The sequence below is a fragment of the Dasypus novemcinctus genome, chromosome 17, assembly GCF_030445035.2.
Source record: "Dasypus novemcinctus isolate mDasNov1 chromosome 17, mDasNov1.1.hap2, whole genome shotgun sequence".
In the NCBI taxonomy this organism is placed as follows: domain Eukaryota; kingdom Metazoa; phylum Chordata; class Mammalia; order Cingulata; family Dasypodidae; genus Dasypus; species Dasypus novemcinctus.
In genome coordinates, this window is record NC_080689.1 from 14797067 (window position 1) to 14824119 (window position 27053).

A 27053-nucleotide genomic window follows, 5' to 3' on the forward strand; every position below is an offset into this window, starting at 1 on the left:
TCTTTTTTTTTTTCCTCTCCCCTTCCCCCGCTCCCCCAGTTGTCTGCTCTCTATGTCCATTCACTGTGTGTTCTTCCGTGACTGCTTCTATCCTTATTGGCGGCACCAGGAATCTGTGTTTCTTTTTGTTGCATCATCTTGTTGTATCAGCTCTCCGTGTGTGTGGTACCATTCTCGGGCAGGCTGCACTTTCTTTTGCACTGGGCAGCTCTCCTTACGGGGTGCACTCCTTGCTCATGGGGCTCCCCTATGCAGGGGACACCCCTGCATGGCAGGGCACTCCTTGAGTGCATCAGCACTGAGCATGGACTAGCTCCACACGGGTCAAGAAGGCCCAGGGTTTGAACCTTGGACCTCCCATGTGGTAGGCGGATGCCCTGTCCATTGGGCCAAGTTGGCTTCCCTAGGATGTAGTTTTTAAAGGCATTAAAAGGGAGGAAGGAAGGCCATTTTCTGCAATGGTTTGGAAATAAGCAAGCGTTAGCCTAATACTCAATGAAGATATAGTAGGACTTCAGAGAAGGTAGAGATCAGTGTGAGGCAGAGAACACTTTATTAGTGTGAAAAAGTGGAGGGGAGAAATAAGGATGTTCTGTTTCATTTGATAAATGGTATTTTAAGGAGAGCCTCATAGAAAATATTTCCAAGCTCCTAGGAGGTGCTGGGTGGACATGCTGTTGGTGGAATTCCCTGCTTTGTAATTCCTCAATTGACTGTAAACCCAAGAGAATTTCTTCAGTAATATCTCAGGAATTCATGCTAGACCCTTAAAAATTAATTCTGATTGGGAGGCATAGAGTTAGACTAGACTGAGCAAAACCGACGGTTATTCATCTGAGACCTCAGTGTCACTGCCATATCTAACAGCAGCAGCAACAGGTTTGATCAGGTTGGCCCTGTAGTGTATGGACCAAGCATCAGAAATCACCATTGTCAGTGAGAGACTATTCATGGGAAAACCAGAAAAAGAGTTAGAATTCCTGGGAGCCTCATCTGTAGTGTGCTGCTACGTTCTTCTGCGGATTTCCATGCTCTCCCATACACAGTTCATAAAGTCCTAGTAAGGAACTTAGGTCCAAGGTTTCCTGAGTCTCAGCCCAAATTAAGCCAGGCTTGATTCAATGCAAGTAAATTCCTTCTGAGGGAGAGAAGTAGCATCCTGTTGGAACTCACTGCTGCTGTAATGAGCATTTGTAACTTTCTGTTCTTAGTTTTTTTCTGTTTTTTTTTTTTCAGTAAAAGGCGAAAGATTTATACGATCTGAAGAGAAACCAGAGCATTTTTCTGTTCTTATTAAACTCATCATTGCTCCATGTTTGAAGCAAATAGGAGATTCAACTATTATATAAATTTGGAGAATCACTGGAGCATGGTGACTGATACTTGGCAGGATTAAGTGGCCACAATAATAGAGGTTTTGTTGCAATGGAATCTGGGTTACAGTTTCTCTGAGGCAAGGCTCAGGATCACAGAATCCCCAAATATTACAACTGAAAGATACTTTAGAGGACTATCCAGTCCTCTCTCATCGGAAATAATGACAGTTTGTATTGAAGTTGCAATTTTGGGGTATTTTCACTGCTCAGAAAGAAGAGCTCCTGGTTTTGTAAACTACCCTGATAGTGTTGAAAACTGCCAAGAAACTGGAAATTCCTAATTTCAGTCTAGTACAGACCCAAGCAAGTCTTCTTAGAATCTCTTGGAGACCTGGGTTCAGGCCATATACCACCAGAAAGAACTGCTGCTGCTGACTCCAGTAGTCATTACCTTATCTAGGGTAGTCTTGGGCCAAAGCGGTTTCAGTCAGAATAGCAGAGGCCTTCAAAATGTGGGAAACTCTGAGGAGGATCCACCTCCAAACAGGGAGCTTTGAATGATAGCGACAAGAGTTTGTGCCGTGTTCCATGATTTACAAAGCACTTCTCTCCTATGCCATTTCATTGAATCCCCACAACCTTTGGAGATAAACATGATTCTCATCATCTTTTTTTCAGATGAGCAAACTGAGACTCAGAAAATTCAAATATATACGTAGGTTGTATGGTGAAGAACTGGGATATTGGGACCTAGATCCTCAAATCCCATGCATTTCCTGGGCATTAAACTGCCTCTGGGAAATTTATTCACTAGTGGAAGAGCGAAAATTTTAGACCTGTTCGTTCTGAAACCAAGGACATTGCTAGATGTTTTTGTAGGATTTCACAGTCCATCTCCTTGACAGCTCCTGTTGGGTTCAGACAGACTTAAGATTCTGTGGAAAATCTAGAAGCCATTGCTGTTTATTTCCTGCTTGTTCACTCGCCACTTGCTGCCTTTTACCTCTTTGGAGTGAGTCAGACCAACCCAAGACTCCACCCTATGCCTCTGCTTCCCCAGGGCCTGTCAGCTCTTCTTTCCATTTTTAACATGCAGTCCTCCAGGAGTGTTGCTGGAGAACAGCCGTTCTCCTAAAAAATAAGCCCTCCTTTATCTAGAGATAGAGAGTGTTACACAGATGGGATGATAAAATGCAAGTGGCTCATAATGGCTTGACATTAGCGCTAGAATACATTGTTTATTTATCACCATTGATTATTTTGCCAAGTGTTTTGTGTAAAGAGCTTTCTTAGTTTCTGGATGCCGCAGGATAATTTGTCACCCACAGATTGGTATTACTCAACATCCGCTGCCTTTGCAGCCAAGTGAGCCTGCTGAATTGTAAAATCCAGGGCACAGTCTGCAGGCAGCCTGACCCAGTGCACAGTGTGGTGCATGCAGGAGGCTGCCAGATGCTCTGGTAACTAGGGGAGGTGAGTTCTTCAGATAAGGAATACACAAACCATCCTTGAGTAGCTCCTGTGTCTTGAGAGAGACCAGTAACATCAGCTTTGCCTGGCAGCTTACTGGAAATATAGAATCTTGGGCCGCTTCCCAGACCTACTCGATTTAATCTTCATTTTGATGAGAGCCGCAAGGGGACTGTATCCATATGAAAGTTTGAGGCGCACTGGTATAGTGAGTATTGTTGGTTGCCTATCCATTTCCCTTGTTTCCCCTGATAACAAAGTGCAGATTTTTCCCCATTATTCCTTCCTCCTCTATAAACCTCTTTCCTTTCACTAGTCTAAGCTGGTCAGAGCATGGTTTCCTTCTGTGACTGCTGATTTTTCCAGGGGTGGTCTTATGACCTCAGTCGGGTCAGTCGGAAGGAGAGAATTATTCTTTGTTTTAGGGGAACATTTTCTCTCATATCCAGCGAGAGAGAACAAATGCTGGAGTATGGATGTAGCCCTGATTTCCACGGGCAACCATCTTGTGACCATGAGGGGGTCGGTGTTGAGATGAATCCAGCACTGAAGCTGGCAGACCAGAGACGCCAAAGGAGCATTCCTGATTCTAGCACTGAGCTGCTGATGTATCCTATGTCTTGATCTCTCCTTGCCTATAATTTTCCAATTTTGTGTGACAGTAAATATCCTCGTGGTTTGAGCTAGTTCGCCTTTGGGTTTTTCTGTTACCTGCAGCTGAAAGCATCCTGATCTACTTTGATGTGGACATGGATGCTAAATGTGCAAAGTGTGGAATATGCTGACCCTCCTGGCAACACATTACTTTTTCAGATGGCTTGAGGTTTTTCTCCTAGCCTTGTGAACAATGCATCCACCCAGTATAATGGCCTGTGGTAACCATTAAATTGTTTAGATCAAGGTTGGTGCAGGGAAAGCAAAGCTGTAGAAGTAAGAATAGTTCACAGACTGTACTGAGAGAAACCAAACTTGCCTTCAGAAGTACTGAATGCTCTATTGTAAGCCCGCGTCTTGAAGGCTCATCTCTGCTTCGCCTCTAATTTGATATTTGCGCACCAATTTCCTCGTCTATAAAATGAAGGGAATGCATTGACAAAATGGAGGTAGAAATGCATTGAAATTTTACTCCTTTTACAAATGAATTATTTATATATTCAGAAACAGATTTGGAAGATAGACCTGTTTTGGTTTTTTTCCCTTGTCTTGAGACTATAATTTTTTCACTGGTTGAGAATACTTGATAGTTTTAACATGGAACTTCTGAATTGATCCTTTTATAACACAATGAACTAACCATACTGTCAGATCATGTTACCTTCCTTAATCAGAAGAGAACAGGTAGCTTTTATAAGCTGAAGTCTCAAAGACCTAAGTGTGGGGTGATTCATGAGGTAGTTGATGTCAAGGCACCCAAGATTTTGTGTTTGTTCATTTACTGTTGTTTGAGGACAGATTGGTTTATTTCTACCATTAAACGTAATAACATCTTTATGACCTGTGAAAAACATAAGGGTGAATGTATGATGAAGAAAATATTTGCATTATATGGATATAAAACAGAAGACCTTAATGGTTCTCTTAACACTTTCAAGCAAATAGAAATAATCTTGGATTGTTAGATGCCTGAAAGAAATTATAGGTATAGGAGTAGAAAGAAAGTCCTTGTGGGAATTCTTACTGCATCATCTCTCAAATATACCAGAAGGTAATGGTAGACTTAACCTTTTTTTTTCCCCTTGAAATTGTAAGATGAGTTCTATCAACCCACCAGAGGATGTGTGCATCTTTATTACACTCAAAATGCCTTTGCTATGCTGGCATTTCTCATCCTTTTTTTATTGTGACCCAGTCAACTTGACTTAGTCTGCAAAATGTCTTTTATGTCATCTGTGAAGAAAACTTATGCAAACATTTAAAGGTAAGGAACTCTGCCATGGTGCCTGATGCAAGCACTTGCTCTCTGCTGTCAGGATTGATTGAGCAGATGGCTAACCGTCTCTTCTGAGAGATTGTTCTATACGAAGTAATTTACATAGCCTTGAAGATTGGGTGTAATTGAGTTTGCCTTTTAGAAAGCTATGATATAGTCATGGTAATATTTGACATCTAAGGTTGTTAGAAGTGCTAGTCTAGAGAATGTGGAAGTTGGTTCCCTAGAATTTAAAAATGTCTTCAGTGTTTTAAAAATACTTGAATTTTACTTCTTAAGTGTATAGTTTCTTCAGTAATTTACATTACATGTAATTGAAAAGTTTATTTTGATTTTTTTCTTAGTCTATAAATTTGAGTTGATTTTATTTGCCCGTGCTATATAATTGCTTCAATAAAGAGTAAGAAATTGTGTTCAATAAAGAGTAAGAAAATAAAACTTTCTAACTGTAGTCTTATAATCCTTATAAATCTTAATAAATTCCAAAGCTATTATTTTATTTTGCAGCACAGTATTAATTTTGTACTATATTAAAAACTACCTCATCAATGATGGAAAAGGGTAAAAAGTTCATCTTTTTATGGGGATTGCATTCCTCACATTTAAAAGAAATTTTTCTCAATTTTTAAAAACATCCTCCCTCTCCCTGTTCAGCTGCAAGTGAAAGCTGTGTGAAATTAGATCTTTTCGGTCTTCTGATGTGATTGCTTTGGGGTCTGGAGAGCCTTCTTTAGTCTGCGCTTCTGGGAAACGTGTGTTTCTTTTATAATATTTCCAGGGAATTGAGCAACATTTAAACAAACAGACAGATGGCTATAAAGTGGTCTGACATTAAATCAGCCTTGAACACCACGATTTAAGCGTCTTTTATTCTGCAGATACGTATAGCAGACACTGTTCTGGGTGCTGGCCCGGGACCCCACCCACCCGCTGGAGTTCACAGTCTCGGCAGTCCGCTGTCTTCTTCATTCCCTGCCACAGGAAGAGGTGGTGGTGAACGTTCTCCCTGGGCAGTTCCCCTTCCCGGGGGGAGTTGCTCACCTCTGTATTCCCAGGGCCAACAGAGGGCCTGGCACAGAGCAGCTGCCCCACAAATATGTGTTGAATGAACACACAAGTGAGTGTATAATGGGGCTGCAGTTAGCTCTCAGCTGGATTATCGCATTGGTCTCCTAAGTAGTCCCCTTGCTTTCCTTCTTGCCCCCCTCCCACAGCAAGCCAAACAGTTTTTTCGCTCTAACAGAGCAGCCAAAGTGACCTTGTTAAAATCTAAGTCAGATCACGTCACTTACTCAGAGCCCTCCAAGGGGCCTCCATTTCCCTCAGGCAAAGCCACAGTCTTCACAGTGACCCACTAGACCGCACAGTGTCTGGCCTCTCATCCCCTCTGACCTCACCCGTTCCTCTTCAGGCACATCTGCCTCCTCGCAGCCATCTCAGAGCCTTTGTGTCAGCAGTTACTATGACGAAGCTCTTTCCACAGCGGCCACAGGGCCCACATCATCATCACCTTTGGGTCTTTTCTCACAAACAACCTTCCCTTCCCTGACATTCCCTGCTTACTTTCCTCCTGGCATTTGTCCTCTAACACACATCTGTCTCTTACGTATGCATATGTGGCTGGTGGATTTTTAATTTTGCTGTTGTCTGTCAGCACTGTGAAGGCAAGGATTTTTCTGTTTTGTTCATTGCTGTATCCACAACATTTAAAAGAATGCTTATTAGTGCACTCTGTCAATATTTGTTAAATTGGTAAAACTCTCTTAATCAGTGTTTCTTCCTGAAATAAACCTTTACTAGGGCCAGAATGATGCCATTTTTGTATCTGTGTGTGCTTTGAAACATGACCATTGGTTTTGCCAGTTGTTACTTAAGGCTGATTGGTCTGATCCTGGTACCAGTTGGACAACAAAAAGCTTGGTCCCTGCCTTCCCTAATAAACCTATTTAATCAATGAAAAATCAGCTGCGTTTGTAATTTGGCTGCAAAGTGCAAACACAAATATACATCTCATTCTCAATTGTGTTGGCATTGGCTATTTACTTTCTGTATGAATCTCTCACTGTTGGTATTGGTTTTGTTTTTTTTTTTTAATGATTAAATTTTTTTAATTGGAGAAACTGTAGGTTTACATAAAAGTCATGTAAAAAATACAACAGAATGGGAAAGTTGTGCAGAAAAGAAAATGTCCACACTTCCTAATCTTTAGGTAAAGTAGTTTTGATAATCCATTTGCTGATTTTGATGTGTGGAATCTTTGTGGTTAGATGCCGGAAGTAGGGGGTAGTGGTTGGGGGCTTGAGTTTTGGAGTTGATTAGACCTCTTGCAAGCTGTTTAACATTTTTTATCTTAATTTAACACATTTTATCCCATAAGCATGCTATGAATATGAATCAGGTATTATTACTGGCTGTTATTTACAGATGAAGAAACAGGTTTGGGGAGATTAAGCAGCATGATCAAGGTTGTATATAGTAAATTAAGGTGCAGGGGTTCAAACTCAGTCTTACTTCACAGCTGCTCTTACCATTACACATTGCTTTCTCTCATATAAATCTTTTACTCAGTGCTTGGCACATATTAAGTTTTTTTTTTTTAAGATTTATTTTATTTATTTATTTCACGTTTCTCCCTGGTTATTTTGTGTGTTCGTCTTCCTTGTTTCTTTAGGAGGCTCCAGGAACCAAACCCGGGACCTCTGATATGGGAGGGAGGCACCTAATCACTTGAGCCACCTCAGCTCCCTGCTTTGTTGTGTCTCTCATTGTGTTTTTCTTCTTGTGTCTCTTGTTGCATCATCTTGTGTCACCTTGCCATCTTTAGGAGGCACAGGGGCCTCCCATGTAGTAGGCAGGAGCTCAGTTGCTTGAGCCACAACTGCTTCCACATATTAAGATTTAACATACATTGTAGTTCTATAAGGGTGGTTGAAGTGGATTGTAGATAAGGTTGTTACAGCTCTATTGTCACGTTAGTATAGAAGCTGAATTTGGGGTTGTAAAAAAGATGTGAGGGAAGTAGATTTGGCCCAATAGATAGGGCATCTACCTCCCACATGGGAGGTCCAAGGTTCAAACCCAGGGCCTCCTGACCCTTGTGATGAGCTGGCTCACCTGCAGTGCTGATGCGCACAAGGAGTGCTGTGCCACGCAGGGATGTCCCCCGCGTTGGGGAGCCCCACGTGCAAGGAGTGCGCCCCAGTGCAGCCTGCCCAGGAGTGGCACTGCAAACACGGAGAGCTGACACAAGATGATGCAACAAAAAGAGACAGATTCCCGGTGCCACTGGCAAGAATACAAGTGGACACAGAAGAACACACAACGAATGAACACAGAGAGCAGACAACTGGGGGGAGGAGAGGAAGGGGAGAGAAATAGATAAAACATAAATCTTAAAAAAAAAAAAAAAAAAAAAAGACTTCGTAGGCCTTAATTTGGATTAGCTACTTTGATGGTAGTGGTGTGTAGGTGCAGTCCCTGAGGGAAAGAGTGAAGGAATCGAATGTTAAGTGTCTTCTTTGTCTGCAGTTCTCACCTAATAACTCAACTTATAAAGCTAGTTTTATATATATATATTAATTGCTCTCATTTATATAGATGGGGAAACTGATTCTCTGAGAACTTGCCCAAGACCCACATAGCAAGTGCCAGAGCTAATTGGGTTTCCAACTTGAGTCTGTAGGACTCAAACCCATTCCCTTTCAGTTTTATTGTTTGTAATGGTAGAAGAAAGAGAGAGTTATAAGAGAGGGGGCAGATATTTACTTGGGGAAAAAAGAATGTTAAAATATTAGTTTTTTTGCTGAAACATAAAAGGAAAAAGGTATTTGCAAATCTTTGCTTGTATAATATGTTTACAAAAATTAGGAAGCACTTGTTTAAAAGACCTAAAGGGAGTTGAACTATTATTTGTTTGTGTGGAAAAAGAGCAAATCAAGACATTACAGTAATACAATATTCTCTTTGGCTATGAAGAGACCAGCTTTCCAGAAGTCCCTGGCAGGGTGATGATGGGGGAGGGAACCTTTTTGATGGCAAACTAATCAGCACTTGGACTCCCCAAAGCAAACAAACACAGAAGAGAAAAGCCAATAGCTTAAAGAGGTTATATTCTCTATACTCTGATGCCTTGATTCACAGTAGGAGTGCGGCAGCCTCTCTGAGGGAACTCTGACCATTCTTGGGAGGCAGTGGAGACGACCAGGAAAAGTTAGCAAGGAAGAGAGGACAACCGGTGAGTGTGGTGAAGGTCAGCAGAGCTGTGGAAGTGAGAATCAGAATCAACACCAGAAGGCGTACGCAGCAGATCTTGGGGAAGAGTAATCCAGACTGAAGGTACAACAGCTCTGTGGTCTGATGGTGGAGGGAAGAAAGGGAAGGCAAGGCGCCCTGGTCTTTGTCACTTAGTGGGCTAACCCTCAGCTAGCCAGAGAGATCAGCCCTCCAGAAAAGCTCGCTCTGTAGGGGCTCTGAATAGCTGACTTGGTGATGGTGGTAGTGGTGATAGGTTTCGATATCACTAGGTAGGTACTAGTAGATAAATAGATACTCACATATAGCTTTTTGAATCTTGTAGTAACATTCCTCAAAGTTGTTGAGAGCATTTCAAATGTCTGGTTCTCTTGTTAAAATCTCTGGGCTATAAACAGGATTATAGGAAACTTATTTGCGTATTTAGTCCTTTAGCTTCTGCAGGAAATATTGTTAAGTATCTTTGTCTTTTATGTACTCTAAAGGATTCAAATTATATGCATCCTTCCCTCAAGTGCAGTGGAGATGACAAAATGTTTACTAATAATGGTAGTGACAAGATAAAAGTAGATAAAGAACTATGAAATTCAGAGAGAAGAAAGTTCTTTTTAAAGAGTGAAAGAACTGAGAGCTAACTATTATGTAAACTTTATCGGTCTAGATAACCTTAGACCTTAGGTAGAAATAACATGACCCTCCCTAAAGGTGATTCTGTAGGTTATGTTAGTGTGAATAGTAATCATGGAATATTTTGAGTCCACATTCCACTTCTGTTCCGTTATCCTAGACATTCCCTTTGAGCTATTTGCAAACCTCTTTAAAAATAATCATAGAAGTAATAGCTGCTTATTATGCACATTACTCAATTTAAGTGAGACAATAGTTTTATGTGAATATTGTAATGCCTTACATTGGAATAGAATTTAATATATGAATAGTGTAGAGCAGGGGTTCTTAACCTTTTTCCACAGACCCCTTTGCCAGTCAGGTAAAAACCGTGGACTCCTTACTAAGTCTACACTATATATTATTATTTAATAAATATATCACAACCGTACCAACACGCCCCCTCAAGAATAATGTTTTTTTTGAATTTCAATTCAGGTTCACAGACCCTTTGTTAAGAACCCCTGGAAATGCTTATTAATGAAATGATAGAAGTAGGAATAATAAATGTTTTAAACAGTGAATCTTAAACATTTAATTTTTTCTTTCTTTGAAGATCCTCACTTTTTAGAAAGAAAATACAGAGAGAAGGGTGGGGATTCAAAGATATTATTTATGTTTAGAGCTGTTAGATGTATGGAAAGGGGCAACTGAGAGACTGTGCTGAAAGTTGCTGAGGCAGAATATCTCATTCAGCATCATTTTATTATTCAGAAGCTCTGCCAGATTGACTAACAGCTTGTCTCCAAGAACTGCTGACTCTGAAATTTAAAAAAGGGTGGGTTAAGGGTGAAGTTCTGTTGGAAAATCTGAAGTTAGTGCCAATGGTTGGTTCCTCTTCAGTTCTTGCCAAAGAGTAATTTTAAAAGCCACATACAATGAATACATGTTAAGCTTATTTCTAAATACTTGTATTATGGGTCATCTGTTACAAAGCCACTAGAAAAGTTATTTTGAGGGAGAATTTTGAGGGTCTGCCACTGTTATTTCATGGGGTTTACTTATATCCTACCTCAGGCTTTGTATCCACACCCTTTGTGTCTTACTCTTCTCCATTACCCTCCATAAATTTCCCAAATTGAGATGTAGTTGGTAAACAATAAACTATTCATTTTGAATTTTATAATATAATATTATTTTTTAAAAACTTTTTATTTTGAAATAATTTAAAATAAAATTTGCAACTATATGATAGTTGCAAAAATAATTGAAAACGAGTATGGAGAACTCCAGTATACCCACTACCAAGATACCCAAACATGCCAGCTTTGGACATATTGCCACACTTGTTGTATCATTCTGTCAGTCTTTCTATCTCGTATATAAAACACATTTGAGGACGGCGGACTTGGCCCAGTAGTTAGGGCGTCCGTCTACCACATGGGAGGTCCGCGGTTCAAACCCCGGGCCTCCTTGGCCCATGTGGAGCTGGCCCATGCGAAGTGCTGATGCGCACAAGGAGTGCCCTGCCACGCAGGGGTGTCCCCTACATAGGGGAGCCCCACGCACAAGGAGTGTGCCCGTGAGGAGAGCTGCCCAGCACAAAAGAAAGTGCAGCCTGCCCAGGAATGGTGCCACACACTTAGAGAGCTGACATAGCAAGATGACGCAAAAAAAAGAAACAGATTCCCATGCTGCTGACAACAACAGAAGTTGACGAAGAAGACGCAGCAAATAGACACAGAGAACAGACAACCGGGGCAGGGGAGTGAAATAAATAAATAAATAAATAAATCACATTTGAGAGTCAGTTGTACATATGTCATGCTCCTTGAACACTTAATACTTCCATATATGTTTGCTAAGAATCAGATATTCATTTTGACATAACCACATTAAGTATAATTATCAAGTTCAAGAAATTTAACATTGATATAAAGCTTAGAGGCTATTTTTCAATTTTTTCATTTGCCCCAGTAATTTTCTTTTGGGCATTTTCTCTTGCATTATTAGATCCAGTCCAGTATCATGTATTGAATTTGTATTATTCAGGGTTCTCCAAAGGAACAGATCCAACAGGACATATGTATATGTATATGTATGTGTGTGTATACTGAGGAGGTTTTTGTTGTTGTTGTTGTTGTTGTTGTTTTTTAAGGTCCTGGGGATTGAACGCAGGACCTCATATGTGGGGAGCCAGTGCTCAACCACTGAGCTACATCGGCTTCCCTGAGTTGGTTTTATCGTTTATTTTTGCTTGTTGTTTGCTTTTTTTTTTCCCCCAGGAGGCTCTGGGAACCGAACCCAGGACCTCCCACGTAGGAGGTGGGAGCTCAACTGCTTGAGCCACACCCACTCCCCCAATAAGGAGGTTTATTATAAGGAATTGTCTCATGCAACTGTGGGGGCTGACAAGTCTGAATTCTGTAGGGCAGGCTACAAGCTGGAAACTCTGATAAAGGATAAAGGAAAAGGGTGATTCTGAAGTATGACAAGTCTGAACTCCTTAGGGTAGGCTACAAGCTAGAAGTCTAGCAAGTATGTATTTCCCAGGGGTAGCTGGCTGACTGAAACCGAAGCAGAAATTCCTCTTTCTGATCTCTTAAATCCTCAGTTCTAGAGCTTTTAGGACCTCCAACCGATTGGATAAGGAGACTCCCAACATTGCTGAGAGCAGTCTCCTTTGTTGATTGTAGATGCAGTCAACCATAGCTGCTGTCCACTTGTTATGTATACACATCCATCTACTAAGTACCTTCACAGTAACAGGCAGGCAGTGCTTGCTTGACCAAACTACTGGACACCATGACTTAGCCTAGTTGACATATTGAAATTAGCTATCACAGTCTGCCTTGTCAATTTGACACTCATACACATCTCCTTAAACCATACTTATTTTCCAGATAAACATAAAAACCTACTCATACTTTCACCCAGCATGATAACCACTGTCCTGTGTACAACTGAAAACATGCTAACCCTTTACCAGAAGAAGATGCAAGTCCTTGGATAATAGTCACTCTTATTCTTTATATCCTGTAACTTAAATACTGTGATGTAAAGTTAATAGCACTTTTGTCATATGATAAGGGGATAAGAAAGGGAAGAAAACAAAGATTTGGTACACACACACATTCATAACTAAAATAAGGAGGAGATAAACGTAGCAGTTACAGTCCTCACTTCTGCAACCGGTCACAGGGTTGTAGCTGGTATTTTTTCCACTACACATCTTCTTCCACTGCCATTCCATATTCCCTTTACCCTCAGCTAGTACCTCAGCTGGCTGTATGGATTTTTTTTGCTTGGTGGGGTGACCCAAACCTTCATTCCTTCAGGGTCTGGACCGTTAGTAGTCCTGCCTAGATTGGGATGTTATACTTTTCCATTGACTTTAATCACAGAACATGGTAGTACTAAGAGACACCAGTACTGGCAGTCCTATTTCCCCTTGATAGTCAGGATTAGTCACCCAACCATTAAAGTAATTCCCTTTTTGCCTGTTGATTCAGAGGCATGAGGGGCCCAAAGTGAGTGGGCAGCAGTTTTAACTCCCAGTTCACTGGAATCATTGTTGTGTCTCTTGGTGGTAGCATCCACTCTTTGAAACTAAGACCTACATAGACCAGCACAGCATAAAGTTGATGGCACAGGAAGCAAAAATTTTGCCACTTCCATTTCCACCCCTTGATTCCTGGGCTCTGAATCCTGGCTTTGGGAGGATTTGCAACAGCATAGAGAGGACACTGATTTAGAGTATACACAGACTCCTGGAGGACATTGCCCCAGCCCGACGATGTATTGCCATCTAGTTGGTGCCGTAACTGAGTCTTCAAAAGGCCATTTTGTAGTTGAGTTTCCATTTTTAAGTGGGTGAAATTTCTCTAGGGGAGGTGGAAAGCCAGACAAAATCAGTGAAAGGATTTCAGAGAAGAAAGGGCATAGTTTTGTTGAAGCACTCTGACGTTAAGGATTATGCAAGTCATACCGTACTTCCAAATGGTCTGGTGCTTAGAGACAGCTCTTCCTCAACATTTGACAGGAGCCTTTGCTGGCCTTTTCTCATCTGGCTTTTCTCCAGTGCCCAGAATTTCCCTTCTGCTGGTGCTGATAACTCTAATCCAGACCCTTTGCCTGTCTTTAGACCTGCTGAGCCTCAGACTGCATCTCCACCCTGTTGCCTACTCTGCCACTCCTGGATGGCGAGAAGGAGGGTGGTGTGTTGCTGTGTCTAACTACTGGGTACACTGTTCTCATTTGAGCATGTATAATTTCATGAAATTGGCATTCCTGTACCTATTTTGTAAATGAGAAATTTGAAGCTCAAAGACATTAAGTAATTTATCCAAAGTCATCACCCCTAAGTAAACCATTGTCGCGATTTGAACCAATGTCCTTCATTTCCGTATCACCTGTTGGCTGCTACTCCCATCTCCTTTTTCAGCTACATTTTGGATTAAGCAAGCTTTTGTGGGTTGGTCATGATTTTATTATAGCACTCCTGTGGAAAATGTGTTCCAAAGTTGTAAACTTAATATCGATACTGCTTCAGAGTTCCGATGATTTAGTTGGGGACTATCATTTAGATTTTTATAATGACTTTCTCTTTTTATATTGAAATTTAATGATTTGGATGTGTGCTTCCAAATTTTTGAGGATGCTATCATTCCTTCTGGAATATGCATTACTTGCTGTTACATTCCTTTGGTAACAAGCCTCCACACCCTTGGGGTTATTCAATAATGAAAATAATTTTTCATGCTGTGTTTTTCCTCTTTTATCATTTCTGAATTTCCTCCAAGGTTGGGGTATGGACATAGGGATTTTAAACATGGAATAGTGTATTTTCTCTACCTTTGAAAAAGAGAATTCAGTGAGTTTAGCATTGATGACTGTGTAGTAAAACCTGAGACCTCCCAAAGTTAATATGAAGTAGTAAATAATATTGTTGCTCTTAGGGCCCACAAAGAACCCAAGCCTGGCAGGCGCTGACAGTTACAGCTTTGTTTAAAGTTGTACTAGCCATCCAGATGTTTTTGGCTCTTTCCTGGCTCTTTCATTGGAAAAGGTTCACCTTGAAATTTGTCTGGGGACCCTTTTGCTCGATGCAGTTCTGAGTTCATCTTTTTCCTTACTTTCAAATATCAACATTTGTTAACATTTTGTTGCAGTCAAACTGAGTAGATCTGGATTGAACATTGACTTTTAGAGGGTCAAATTCAGCTAAAATCATATCCTTTCCTCCAAGCTCCTTTTAGGTACTGTTTATTTTTATTGTTTAATAATTGTCTGTTTTGATTTGTAATGACTATTCCAGAAGTCAATCCCGTGTCATCAGGGCTCTTTAGTCTTTTTCCATGTGCATGTGTGTGTGTGTATTTGTGTTATGTTTGTGTGGTAGCATTCATTTTAGATATCTGGATAACAGATGATACATCATTCTTGGTTCTGTAGCCAAAACCAATCCAAAAGGGGTTGCCAACAGGATGGAAAAATAGTAAGATAATATTAATAGGCACATGTGCTATGCACCTTCATCAGAAAACAAAGGGAACTGAGACCGTGATTTGAAGTTCTTTTACACTTGGTGGTAGATGACAACGTGAACAGAGGGTTTGAGAATAGGGCGAAGGCCTAGTCTTGATTTAAATGTTAGTCCTGTAACAATGGTAGAGACTTATTATCAATTATTGGTTTTCCCTAATCATTTTAGTTCTCCACTTGGTAGGGTTTGGGATTTATATAAGTGGGGAAAATTTTTAAGTTTTAAAATCATCACCTTGACTGAATGATAGCCACTAGGTACCAGGTTTTATTTATTCCTTCAAGGGGGAAGGAGGATGGCATGGACCTTTTTTTTTTTTTTTGAGGTACCGGGGCTGGGGACTGAAACTGGGACTTTATACCTGGGAAGCCAATGCTCAACCATTAAGGCACATCAGCTTGGTTTCTTTGTCGTTTGTTTGGTTTTTTGTTTGTTGGTTTTTTAGCAGGCACTGGGAAACGAACCTGGGACCTCCCATGTGGGAAGCAGGCACTCAACCCCTGAGCCACATCTGTTCCCCAGAACAGACCTTTTGATAATGGTTCACTGCCAGTTATAGTTCAACTCAACTTTTTTTTTAAGATTTATATATTTCTCTGCCCTTCCCCACCATTGTCTGCTCTCTCTGTCCATTTGCTGTGTGTATCTCTGTGTCTGCTTGTCTTCTTGTCAGTGGCACCAGGAATCTATGTTTCTTTTTGTTGCATCATCTTTCTGCGTCAACTCCCCATGTTTACGATGCCACTCCTGGGTGGGCTGCACTTTTCTCATGCAGGGCGGCTCTGCTTACGGGGCAAACTCCTTACGCATGAGGCTCCCCTACACAGGGGACACCCCTGCATGGCAGGGCACTCCTTGCGCATGGCAGCACTGCACGTGGGCCAGCTCACCACATGGGTCAGGAGGCCCTGGGTTTGAACCGTGGACCTCCCATGCGGTAGGTGGACGCTCTATCCGTTGAGCCAAATCCACTTCCCCCAACTCAACTATTTTTAAAGTATCTTCATACAGTTGTCTTTATGGTATACACTGTATTGATTTAAAAGGTGAGGAACAAAGTTTTTGGTCCCAGAGGTTATAATCTTGTAGGGTGAAGCAAAATAAGGCCCAGGTTTTACCTTGGTAAGTGGAAGGATATGGAAAATAGCTGAAAAAGAGGATAAGAGTGATCAGGACTCAAAGGACAGGGAGAACTTCCTCCAGTAGAAAGAAAAGTTCTCTCTTTAAAACGGGTTTATGAACCACCCCCAAGCAGATACTCACTTCTGTTAGTGCTTTGCATTTCCTGACACAATTGTTTGATTTTTACTCCTATATTCAAATTCCTTGAAAATAGTTTTGAAACTCCCAGAATGTATGATGATCTCTCAGAGCTGTCAGTGCACTGAGCATGTTTTCACAGTGACCCTTACTTGTCTCTGCCACTGAAGTCTAAGCTCATTGCAGTTAAATTGTGTCTTATCACTGTGCACTGAGTCCTAGCACAGTGCCTGACATATAATAGCAATTGGCGCTTCTTGGGTTTTGAATTATGACACCCACAAAAGACATGTTCGAGTCCTAACCCCAGGGCCCTGTGGGTGCGAACCCATTTGTAAGTAGGACCTTTGAAGATGTTACTGTTAGTTAAGGTGTAGACTTATTTGTGAATAGGATCTTCAAGGATCCTGTTTAGATGATGCCAAGTGGAGTCAGGATGGCATTTAACTGGATTCCTTGTAAGCAAAGCCAGAAGCGGGCAGAAATCAGAGGAACAAACTTGAGCAGTGATTGCTATGTGATGGAGAATTGCCGAAATGTTTTAGCTTCTGGGAGGACACAACACCCTGAGGTTGGACTTCTAGCCTCCCAAACTGTGAGACAATGAATTCCTCTTGCTTAACCAACCAATTGGCTGTATTTGTCATAACAGCTCTAGCAAACCAAGTTTTTGGTGCTGAAAAGTACCAGCTTTGTTACCACTGCTATTGCAAATACCCAGAACTGTGGCTTTGGAATTGGGTAATGGGTAGAGGCTGGAAGAATACTGAGATACTTGATAGAAAAAGCCTAGATTGCTGTGAAGGGAGCTATAAATAAAGTTTCTGTTGTCAAGAAAAGAATGTTGGTAGAAATAAGGACATCAGAGGTGATTCCTGTGGGGACTTGAAAGGAAATGATGAATGTGTAATTGGACACTGGAGGAAAGGTGATCCTTCTTATAAAGTAGCAGAGAACTTGGCTGCATTATATCCTTTTGTTGGATTGACAGTGGAACTTTTAGGTAGTGAACTTGGATATTTAGCTGAGGAGATGCTCAAGCAAAATGTGGAATGCACAGAGCTAGATCTGTTACCTGGAACAGGGTCTAGGAAGGTGGGGTGCTGCCTGGAAGTTAGTGTTGGATGGCTTGGGGACAGTCACTGGGAAAGAGTGGATGCTCAGAGACCAGTGAGAAGGCTGTTGCATTAATGCAAGTGAGAGATGATGGTGCTGGAAGTGGGTACTGCCAACAGGACTTTGCAAGTAGATATTGGGAGTTGGTGAGGAAGATGAAGGAGTTGGTGATTTCTCCCATGTGTCTACTTTGGGCTAGAGCCATTGGGTGAAAGGTGCTGCCTTTTGTGGAAAAGAGCTAGTTTCAGAGGAAATGAGGTTTTCAGTCAGTTTGGGAGTGTTGAGTTGGCACACCTTAGCAGCCCACATTTAACTTAAGAACACTTGGGTTTTTTTGGTTTGTGTGTTTTAAAATAGATTTTTAAAATTTATTTATTTAAAGATACATAGATCATATAAAATGTTACATTAAAAAATATAACAGGATCCCATATACCCCTACTCCCCACCCCCCTACTCCTCTCACATCACCAAACTCTTTTGGAGAATTCCATCCATCAACCATGTGGAATCTAAGCCCCCTCTCAATTTAGAGGTGGAGCGGACATAACCATCCCAGGGTTCTCAGGATGGAGGAATAAAATATGGATTAGAGGAAAGCAGTCTTGACCCAGTGGTTAGGGCGTCTGTCTACCACATGGGAGGTCTGCGGTTCAAGCCCTGGGCCTCCTTGACCCATGTGGAGCTGGCCCATGCACAGTGCTGATGCATGCAGGGAGTGCCCTGTCACACAGGGGTGTCCCCGCATAGGGGAGCCCAGTGCGCAAGGAGTGCACCCCCGTAAGGAGAGCTGACACAACAGGATGATGCAGCAGGGGGAAACACAGATTCCTATGCCACTGACAACAACAGAAGCGAACAAAGAAGAACACGTAGCAAATAGACACAGAGAGCAGACAACTGGGGTGGGGGGGAAGGGAGAGAAATAAACAAATCTTTAACAAAATATATGGATTAGAGTGGATTTACTGGTATTCTACTGTAGAAAATTATCGTGACTCTAGCAATGGAGGAAATTGTATCAGTGATGTGGAGACAGTGGCCACAGGAGTTGCTGAAGACAGAAAGAGGGTAGAAGGTGATATTGGGGCATTTTTGGGACTTGGCGTTGACCTGGATGATATTGCAGGGACAGATACAGGGCATTATATATCCTGCCATAACCCACTGAATGGACTGGGAGAGAATATAAACTACAATGTAAAGTATAATCCATGCTGTGTAGCAGTGCTCCAAAATGTATTCATCAAGTGCAGTGAATGTGCCACACTGATGAAAGAGCACTTGGTTTTGAACAGCTGTTACCAACGAATTATTTCTGGGATTCAGACTCTGCCATTCGAGCCTTCTCACTCTGAAATATGCCAGTGTTGTTCTCCTTTCAAGTCCCTAAGGCTCTCAGGATCTTCCCACAACATTGCTGTGGGAGTTTGCAAGCTGCTTCCTCCTCCTCTGCTCCCATACCTCCGAGAGATTCAGGTCTGACTGGGGATTGCGGATTGTAGCTTGCTGGGGCACCAAAAGATTCCAGAGCTAGGAGCGTTTAGGATTGTGTGCTATTATTTAAGGATCTTTATCTGTTGTTATGGTTAGATGACACTTGCTATTTTATGATACTGCTTTCTTGACATAATTTAGTCTGAATTTGAAAAAAATTATGCATTGGGTACTTCATTGATTTGAAAGCCAAAATTATAGTTGGATTTTTTTTTGTTACAGTCAGTGTTTTAATTTTAATATTGTATTCAATGTTGTATATCATTAAGTGGGCCAAGTTAAACTCTAGCAAGTGGTTGATTCCTTCAGATAATTCTTTAGTCAGTGCTTTTGGAATCAGGTAGTATAAAACTGTCCGCCTACCACATGGGCGGTCCAAGGTTCAAACCCAGGGCCTCCTGACCCGTGTGACGAGCTGGCCCACGTGCAGTGCTGATGCAGCACAAGGAGTGCCCTGCCACGCAGGGGTGTCCCCCACATAGGGGTGCCCCATGCTCCCCTGTAAGGAGTGCGCCCTGTAAGGAGAGCCGTCCAGCGTGAAAAAAAGTGCAGCTGCCCAGGAATGGCACCACACACATGGATAGCTGACACACCAAGATGACATTTTGTCTGTTCAGAGGAAGAGTAAAACATTTATCCTGATTTTCTTTGTGTCTCTGTGAGGCTTGTAAAGGAAAAAAGAAGTATGGCAAGGGATAGATGAAAAATGTTGGTTCTTTCACCGGGGCACCCAGTTGGTAGCTGAAGATGATACAGAACTCTAGCTCCATCTGCTGGAGAGAAGCAAATCCACACTTGCACAGTGTAGTATATAAGTGAAACTGACCCTTTCTCTGTCTCATCAATATTTATTCATTATTTACCACATTTCAGGTAGCACCTTGTTAGGCTCTGGGGTAATAAAGTAAAAGCTTAGCCACATTCTCTGCCACCCACATGGCTTAGATCTGAGAGTTTATTTGCTGTCAAGAAAAAAAATAATTTAGCTAAGGTTCTTTTGCATTCTCAAGTTCCCTTTCTAAACCTCTCCTTGGGTGAGGTTTAGAAGTCACCCATCCACTCTGAGCTTCTTGTTCCTCATCTGTAAGATAAGAGCGATAATGCTTCTCCTGCAAGGCTTCCGTTTCCTTAAACTTTGTTATGCCTCGCATGTCTGCTGGGCATGGGCACAGGGCATCAGGGCGATGAGAGTCTGGTTCCTGCCATCAGGGAGCTTAGAGAGGGAAGCTCATAAAAAAGTCCTTGAAATAGGAGGAAAAGGCACTCTGGATGCAAGGATGGCGAGTGCTGGATCCAGACTGGAGAGTGGGGTTGAAGAATCAGGATAGGTTTTTCTGGACACCTGACGCTTCGGCTGAGTAGTACAGGATTTTAAGAGTTCCTGAGGAGAAGATGAGAAAAGGAAGTCCCTGGAGGTAGAGGGGATGGTATGACAAGAGCACGGAACGAGCGTGGTGTGGGCACTGCTGCTGTGTGGCAAAGAGGAGTGGGGAGATCTTGAGATCAGAGATGTTTCTTTAACTGAACACTTTCATTTTGAAATACTTTCTAACTTACAGGACAGTTACAAAAGTAATACAAACCCCATACTGAGAGCTATTCTTTTTTTTTTTTTTTTAACTGTGGGAACATATGTTCGGCATGAACTTTCCCATCTCAGCCCCTCCCGAGTCTACCATTCAGTGTGATTAATCACATCCGCTGTGTTGCTGTGCCCTCACAACCTCCCCAGACAGAGCCCTACACCCATTTTGTACTAACCTCTCATTTCTCCTCACCCCCTGCCCCTAACAACCTGTCTCTGTGAGGTTTCGTGTTCTCCAATATTTTCTTTGTAATTACTATGGGGCTTTTTTTTAACATCCTAAATCTGTAACAATCATGTTTACTTAGATGCCAATTTAACTTCAGTAGTATTCACAAACCATGTCCCTATATCCCTCTGCCCCTCACCTCTATGTAATTCTTGTCACAAATTACGTTTATACATTATGAGACCAAAACCACTTATTTCTCATTACTTTTTATGTATTTGCCTTTTAGATCCTGTCAGAAGTAAAATTGGAATTACAAGCCAAAGATGCAATAGTACTGGCATTTATATTTACCCCTGTTGTTTCCCTCACCAGAGAGCTTTATTTCTTCATGTGGCTCTGATCTATTATTTAGTATCCTTTCCTTTTAACCTCAGAACTCTCTGTAGTGCGCTTGTAGGGTTAGTGGTGACGGACTCCTTTAGCTTTTGCTAATTTAGGAATGTCTTAATCTTAAACTAGAAGGCTTGCTTCCTCCCAGGGTTAGTAGCATTCTGGCTGGCCAGCAATCCCTGCTGTTTTTGTGTTTGCTTTTTGTTTTTCCTTTCCTCTCACATGGCGATGTCCTCTCCTTTCTCTCCCGGGGGTTCCTGCTGTCTTCTTGCTTCCAGCTCTTCCCCTCCACTTTTTCTTTATAAGGCCTCCAGTAACAGAATTGAGACCCATCTGGATTAAGCTGGCCAGACCTTAACTAAAAGCAACATCCTCAAAATGTTCTGTTTGCACTGGGTTCATATCCACAGAAATGGGATTAAGGTTAAGACAGTGGTTTTTTCTTTTGTTTTGTTTTTTGGGGGGTACATAATCCAATCTGCCTTATTGGTGATTTGAAGGGAAGAAGTCAGGGATGACTGAGAAATATCTAGCATGGGCAACTGGGTGGCTGATATTACTCTAGCTGAGGGCATATCAAGAGGAAGCATCATCTAAGGCACGTAGATGACGAAGTGAGTGGTTTATGTAGGCACCTCGAGTTTGAGTTGCCTGTTGGGACTTCCAAGTGGAGACATCAGCAGGCAATCTGATAAGTGACCGTCAAGTTTAAGAGAGAGGTCCGACTGGAGATAGAGATTTGGGAGTTGATAACACGTAAGAGGTACTGGAGCCATGAGAAATGATGATGTCACCAGGGAGGATGTACAGGGAGAAGAACAGTGGACCAAAGTCAGAATTTGCGGAGTGGCCATACCTAAAAGGTAGGCAGAGGAAGAGGTTCCTGCAGGGGAGACAGCGATGAGATGGCTGGAGAGATACAAGTCTGGTGGTCTGGAAGCCAGAGAAGAGACAACTTCCAGGAGAGGATCATTAATGATGTCAAATGTAAGTTAAGGACTGCAAAGTATCATACAGATTTAGCGTTTAAGTGATAAATGCCATTTTAATAATATGTGTGTCCTCGGGAAGTGAACATGGCTCAACTGACAGCGTCCGCCTGCCATATGGAGGGTTCAGGGTTCTATACCCAGGGCCTCCTGACCCGTGTGGTGAGCTGGCCCATGTGCAGTGCTGCTGCGCACAAGAAGTGCCATGCCACGCAGGGACGCCCCCACATAGGGGAGCCCCATGTGCAAGGAGTGCACCCGTCAAGAAGAGCCACCCTGCATGAAAAAAGTGTGGTCCGCCCAGGAGCGACGCTGCACACATGGAGAGCTGACACAGCAAGAATATGCAACAAAAAAAAAGAGACGTAGTTTCCCAATGCCGCCTGATAATACAAGTGGACGCAGAAGAACACACAGAAAATGGACACAGAGAGCAGACAATGAAGGGGAGAGAAATAAATAAAATAAATCTTTTAAATATAATAATAATGTATGTGTCCTGATGGCAGTGGGTTGAGGAGTAAATGGGAGGTGAGATGACTCTTTGGAAAGTTTGTTTCAAAAGAGAAGTAGAAAGTGGAATAGTAGATAGGGACCAAGATCTCTTCTTTTTAAGGTAACAGAAATTTGAGTAAGTTTACAAACTCAGGGTGGGAAAGAGCCAGCAGAGAAGGAGAATGAATATCTAGACATAGGTATATGGGTTGGCATTGACGCCCTCTCTAGGACTGACGGATGGTAGTTACTAGTAATTTATAGGTGAGAGGAGTGGTGTGGGGCAAGGGAAGGAGTAGCTGAAAGAGAACCTTCTGGAAGTTGTATTTTCTTCAAGAAGAGGTAATAGTATCTTCTAAAAAGAAGGAATAGAGGAAGTTGAGTACAGAGAAAATCCCTAAAGAAGGGTAAAATAGTCCTCAACGGGAATGGGCATGGATTCCAGAGGATTGAGCGGCAATGCCAATGACCTGGCTAAGAACAAAGAAGTTATGCCAGTCTGTCTAGTATGGTCCACGGCTTAGCACTAGTGGGGTATAGGATGTAGCATGTCTCTAGGATTAGAGATTTGTTGGACTTGGCTTATAGAACTAGATTCTAGCAGTTTAGATGCTTAGTAGTGGAGTCCAGGGTAAGTGGGAAAGAAATGGGGGAGGCCTGAAGGAAGAGAGAAAATGGGTGTGGCCCACGGACCAGAGATCTTCTTATTGGAAGAGCAGGCATAGTGAAAGTGAGATAAGAGGTAGAACAGGGAGAATGGGAGGTTGGTGTCAGTCAATCAAGTATTGAAGTTGAAGGTCTCTGGGGTGAATGAAAAGATCCAGGTTTTAGCTCTTAGTGGGTAAGGTAGAGTAGAGATGAAGAAAAACAGGAATTTCAAGGCTACAGTTGTTGGATGGGTTATCTAAATGGTGTTTCAATCTCTTAATAGTGTGATAGTCGTGGTGGAGAGAAAGATGATGATCCAGTGACTAAGTATTCAAGGAGAGGGGGTTAGGGGGTGGCTTAGAGGCCCAGGGGTGACTTCTACAATGGTATACTCAGATACCTTGAACTTCAGAAGAGAAGGTGCTTCTGTTTGCTCTGCCTAGAACTTTCTTCCCTCGGGTCATCTCACCCTCTGGTCTTCTGTTCTGGTTTCTTTTTTTTTTTTTAAAGATTTATTTTTATTTATTTCTCTCTCATTCCCCCCACCCCCCACCCCCCGCCCCAGTTGTCTGCTCTCTGTGTCCATTCACTGTGTGTTCTCCTGTGTCTGCTTCTATTCTTGTCAGTGGCACCGGGAATCTGTGTCTCTTTTTTTGTTGCGTCATCTTGCTGCATCAGCTCTCCGTGCAGTGCCACTCCTGGGCAGGCTGAACTTTCTTTTGCACTGGGCGGCTCTCCTTATGGGATGCACCTCTTGTGCGTGGGACACCCCTGCATGGCAGGGTATTCCTTAAACACATCAGCACTGTGCATGGGCCAGCTCCACACGGGTCAAGGAGGCCCTGGGTTTGAACCATGGACCTCCCATGTGGTAGATGGATGCTCTAACTGTTGAGCCAAGTCTGCTTTCCTGTTCTGGTTTCTTCTTAGCCATCAGGCATTTACTCTTCCCTCCTCAGAGAGGCTTCTCCTGAGCACACTACCTAAGCAGGTTCTTCCTCCCTCATTTGCCTGGCACAACAACCTATTTGCTCCACAGTGCGTGGTAGTCAGTAAAGAATTGAGGCACAAAAAATTTCCCCTCCTTTGGGTTTGTTTTGTGTTTTTTGAGTACCAGAGATTGAACCCAGGACCTCGTACATGGGAGGTGGGTGCTCAACCATTGAGCTACATCCGCTTCCCCTCCTTTGGATTTTTAACTGCAATAACATAAGCCACTTTCTTAGAGAGAATTCTGTGTCCTGGGACCCTAAGTTAAAAGACTTCCGTTCTATTTTCTTTCTCCCAAGAGAGATTGTGGCTGCTCTCCAGGGTGTATCTCTGTGGAATGGGGCAGGAAGGGGCTGCTTTTTATCCACAGACAGCTTTTTCATTTCTAACTTCCTTCTACCCTCCACTCCCACCTCCCAAAAGAAAGTAAATAAATCTAAGCCAAAAAACTTTCTTTTTGGAATTGTACTGGATTGAGTTTTGGATGAGAAATCCAAACCAGCTGTTACGGTTGGTTGGGTTTAAGATTTCGACTGGAAGGTGAAGCCTGTGAGCCTACCCCTCTAGGAGTGCTGGAAAGAGCCCCAGGTTTTAGAGCTCACTCTGCCTTCAGCTGGTCTTGGATAAGCTGTATCACCTCTCTGAGCACTAAATCCCTTACCTTTAAAATAGATGACAGCCAAGGTGCCTTGCATTCCCACCCAACTGCTCCTGCTAGCTCTGAATGTGAGTAACTGATCCCTGGTGTTGCTATAACAAGCAAAAGTGATGCATTTACTTGTTTTTAAAGATTAACCTTAGACCCTGGGGCCTAGAAATGCTGTGATCATCGTAAAAATGACTATTCTATGATAATGAAATCAGGCTAAGGAACTTTCTTGTAGTGTTTCCAATGAATCAGGGCAAGGACGCCCCCATTCGTATAAGAGGAAGGCTACATTGTTTGCTCTGAAGTTCTTCCTTAGCCTCCACCAGAGATCCCTTTTCTTCAGTGGAAACTTAGCACAGAGGAGTCCCAAGGGGACTAAGTCAGGTGTGTGTGGGCTTCAGCAGCATCTGCCTTGCTCCTCCTTTGCGCTGCTTTTCAGGGCTATCTTGGACAGAAGGAACAGTTTTCACTGCTCAGCCAGACGGATTCTCACGTGCCTGGCTCCAGGTAGCCTGGGCTACTCCACTGGGAAGATGGAATACAGACAGGCTGCTTGACTCCCAAGTGTTCAATTCAGGGGAGACTAAGAAGCTCTTTTCATTCACACATGTTGATATGTGTGTTCTAAGGAGTAGAGTCTACCTTTTTCATGAAAATCTACCTCTTTCCCTGCTGATTAGTTATTCATTTTTCTAAATACTTCTCTGCATATTAGAAATGCTTTCAATATGTTTGCAGGTGAACTTCTTAACTTAGTAAAGTGGCTCATATATATATAAAACAGCTCAACAGGATATTATGACATTTAGAAGCATTGTCTTATTGCTTCAGAACTGTGGGTTACCATGTCACATGATTTTACTGACTGCAGGAAAAAACTCAACTTGGTTTCATTGGCTTAAATTTAGTTCAAGGCAGCAGATACAAAGTGAAGATGAGGAAGTACTGTACAGTGTAGGAAATAGGAACATTTGTAGATAATCCACTGTAATGTGAAGTGGGCTGCCCAAGCCCTGATAAGTGAACCAAACTATAAGAGTAAACATACCAGAAGATTCTTTATTCTTGAGTCAAGAGAAAGGGAGCCTGGAAGCATATCAGGTAAAGTACTTGGATTATAGATTTACTTTTGCAGAGACGGGACTGTATATTTAAAGTAATTGAGATGGAGGAGTGGACGGTTGAGAGAAGAAATGAATGTGATGGTCTAAACCAGCCAAACACAGGAAATTGTTAATATTCTGAATTTGTTTTCTGTATCAATTTTCAGTCTCAGTTATTTAAAAGAAATGTTTGCCTAAATATGCATACACAGTAACAAAGGGTCTTGGCTAAGTTGTAGCTTAAACTCTTTCTCTTCCTTTCCTGCTGAAGAGGGTATTTTGAATGTGGTTCTCTCTTACTGTGGGTATATATTAAAAATATTAAATATATGTAAAAGCAGTTTTATGTTTTATTGGTTTCAAAGTAAGGGTGGGGTGGGGAAGGGAGTGATATATACTTATGCTTGCAAAGAAAAAATGTAAAACCTTGGTAAAACTCAGTGGTGTACAGATTATGGTCTTGCAGAGCGTTATACTGTAAAATACTTTTAGTAATGCTTTTTGGTATTTTATTACATGATAATTAGTGTTTTTTTACTCAGATTCTGCCTGGGGTCTTTTAAGAGAGAAAAAAAATACTGTTTAACACTGTGGTTAGTGAATTTTTGTCCTGCTGTGATAGGTAAAAAAACAACTATATCTAGTTGAGGAGTTGCCCTTATTCATTAACCTGTATAACTCTTTTAAAAACAGGCCATTTTAAAATGAAACTTAATGTACCAAATTTACATTTGTAAAACATAGTGTTAAGAGGTGATTATTCACTCCAAAAGCATTTTGGGCTTTACTACATGATTTGCCTTACACAGTGAATTTCCTTAGAGATTTAAATGTGTTTACAAAAACTATTTTATGCTTAACCTTCAAGAACTGGATAACATTAAGAAAAATATATCTGTATACTTGTGACTTAGATTGGGGTGATGCATAAGAGGGACCCTTATGTATACATATATATATATATATGTTTATAAAACACACACAGAATAAAAAATATGGCATGGTTATAGTGATCAGGAGAACAGAATTTTTTTTTCGAGA

General features: G+C 41.9%; 1 protein-coding gene across 9 annotated transcripts in view; it reads left to right on the top strand.

Annotated features, from left to right (window-relative positions):
* LIMS1 (LIM zinc finger domain containing 1) overlaps positions 1-27053 on the top strand; it is a 157168-nt gene that overhangs the window by 31058 nt on the left and 99057 nt on the right. Inside the window, exon 1 of one of the 9 annotated variants that reach the window (XM_071208750.1) lies at positions 2698-2994. The exons of 2 other annotated variants lie outside the window; for them this stretch is intronic. The gene's annotated coding sequence lies outside the window, so the exon portion shown is untranslated. Of the gene's footprint in view, positions 1-2697; positions 2995-8777; positions 9052-25860; positions 26011-27053 lie in introns of those variants that run through there. 6 more of the 9 variants (XM_071208751.1, XM_071208749.1, XM_071208748.1 and 3 more) reach the window with 6 other exon arrangements.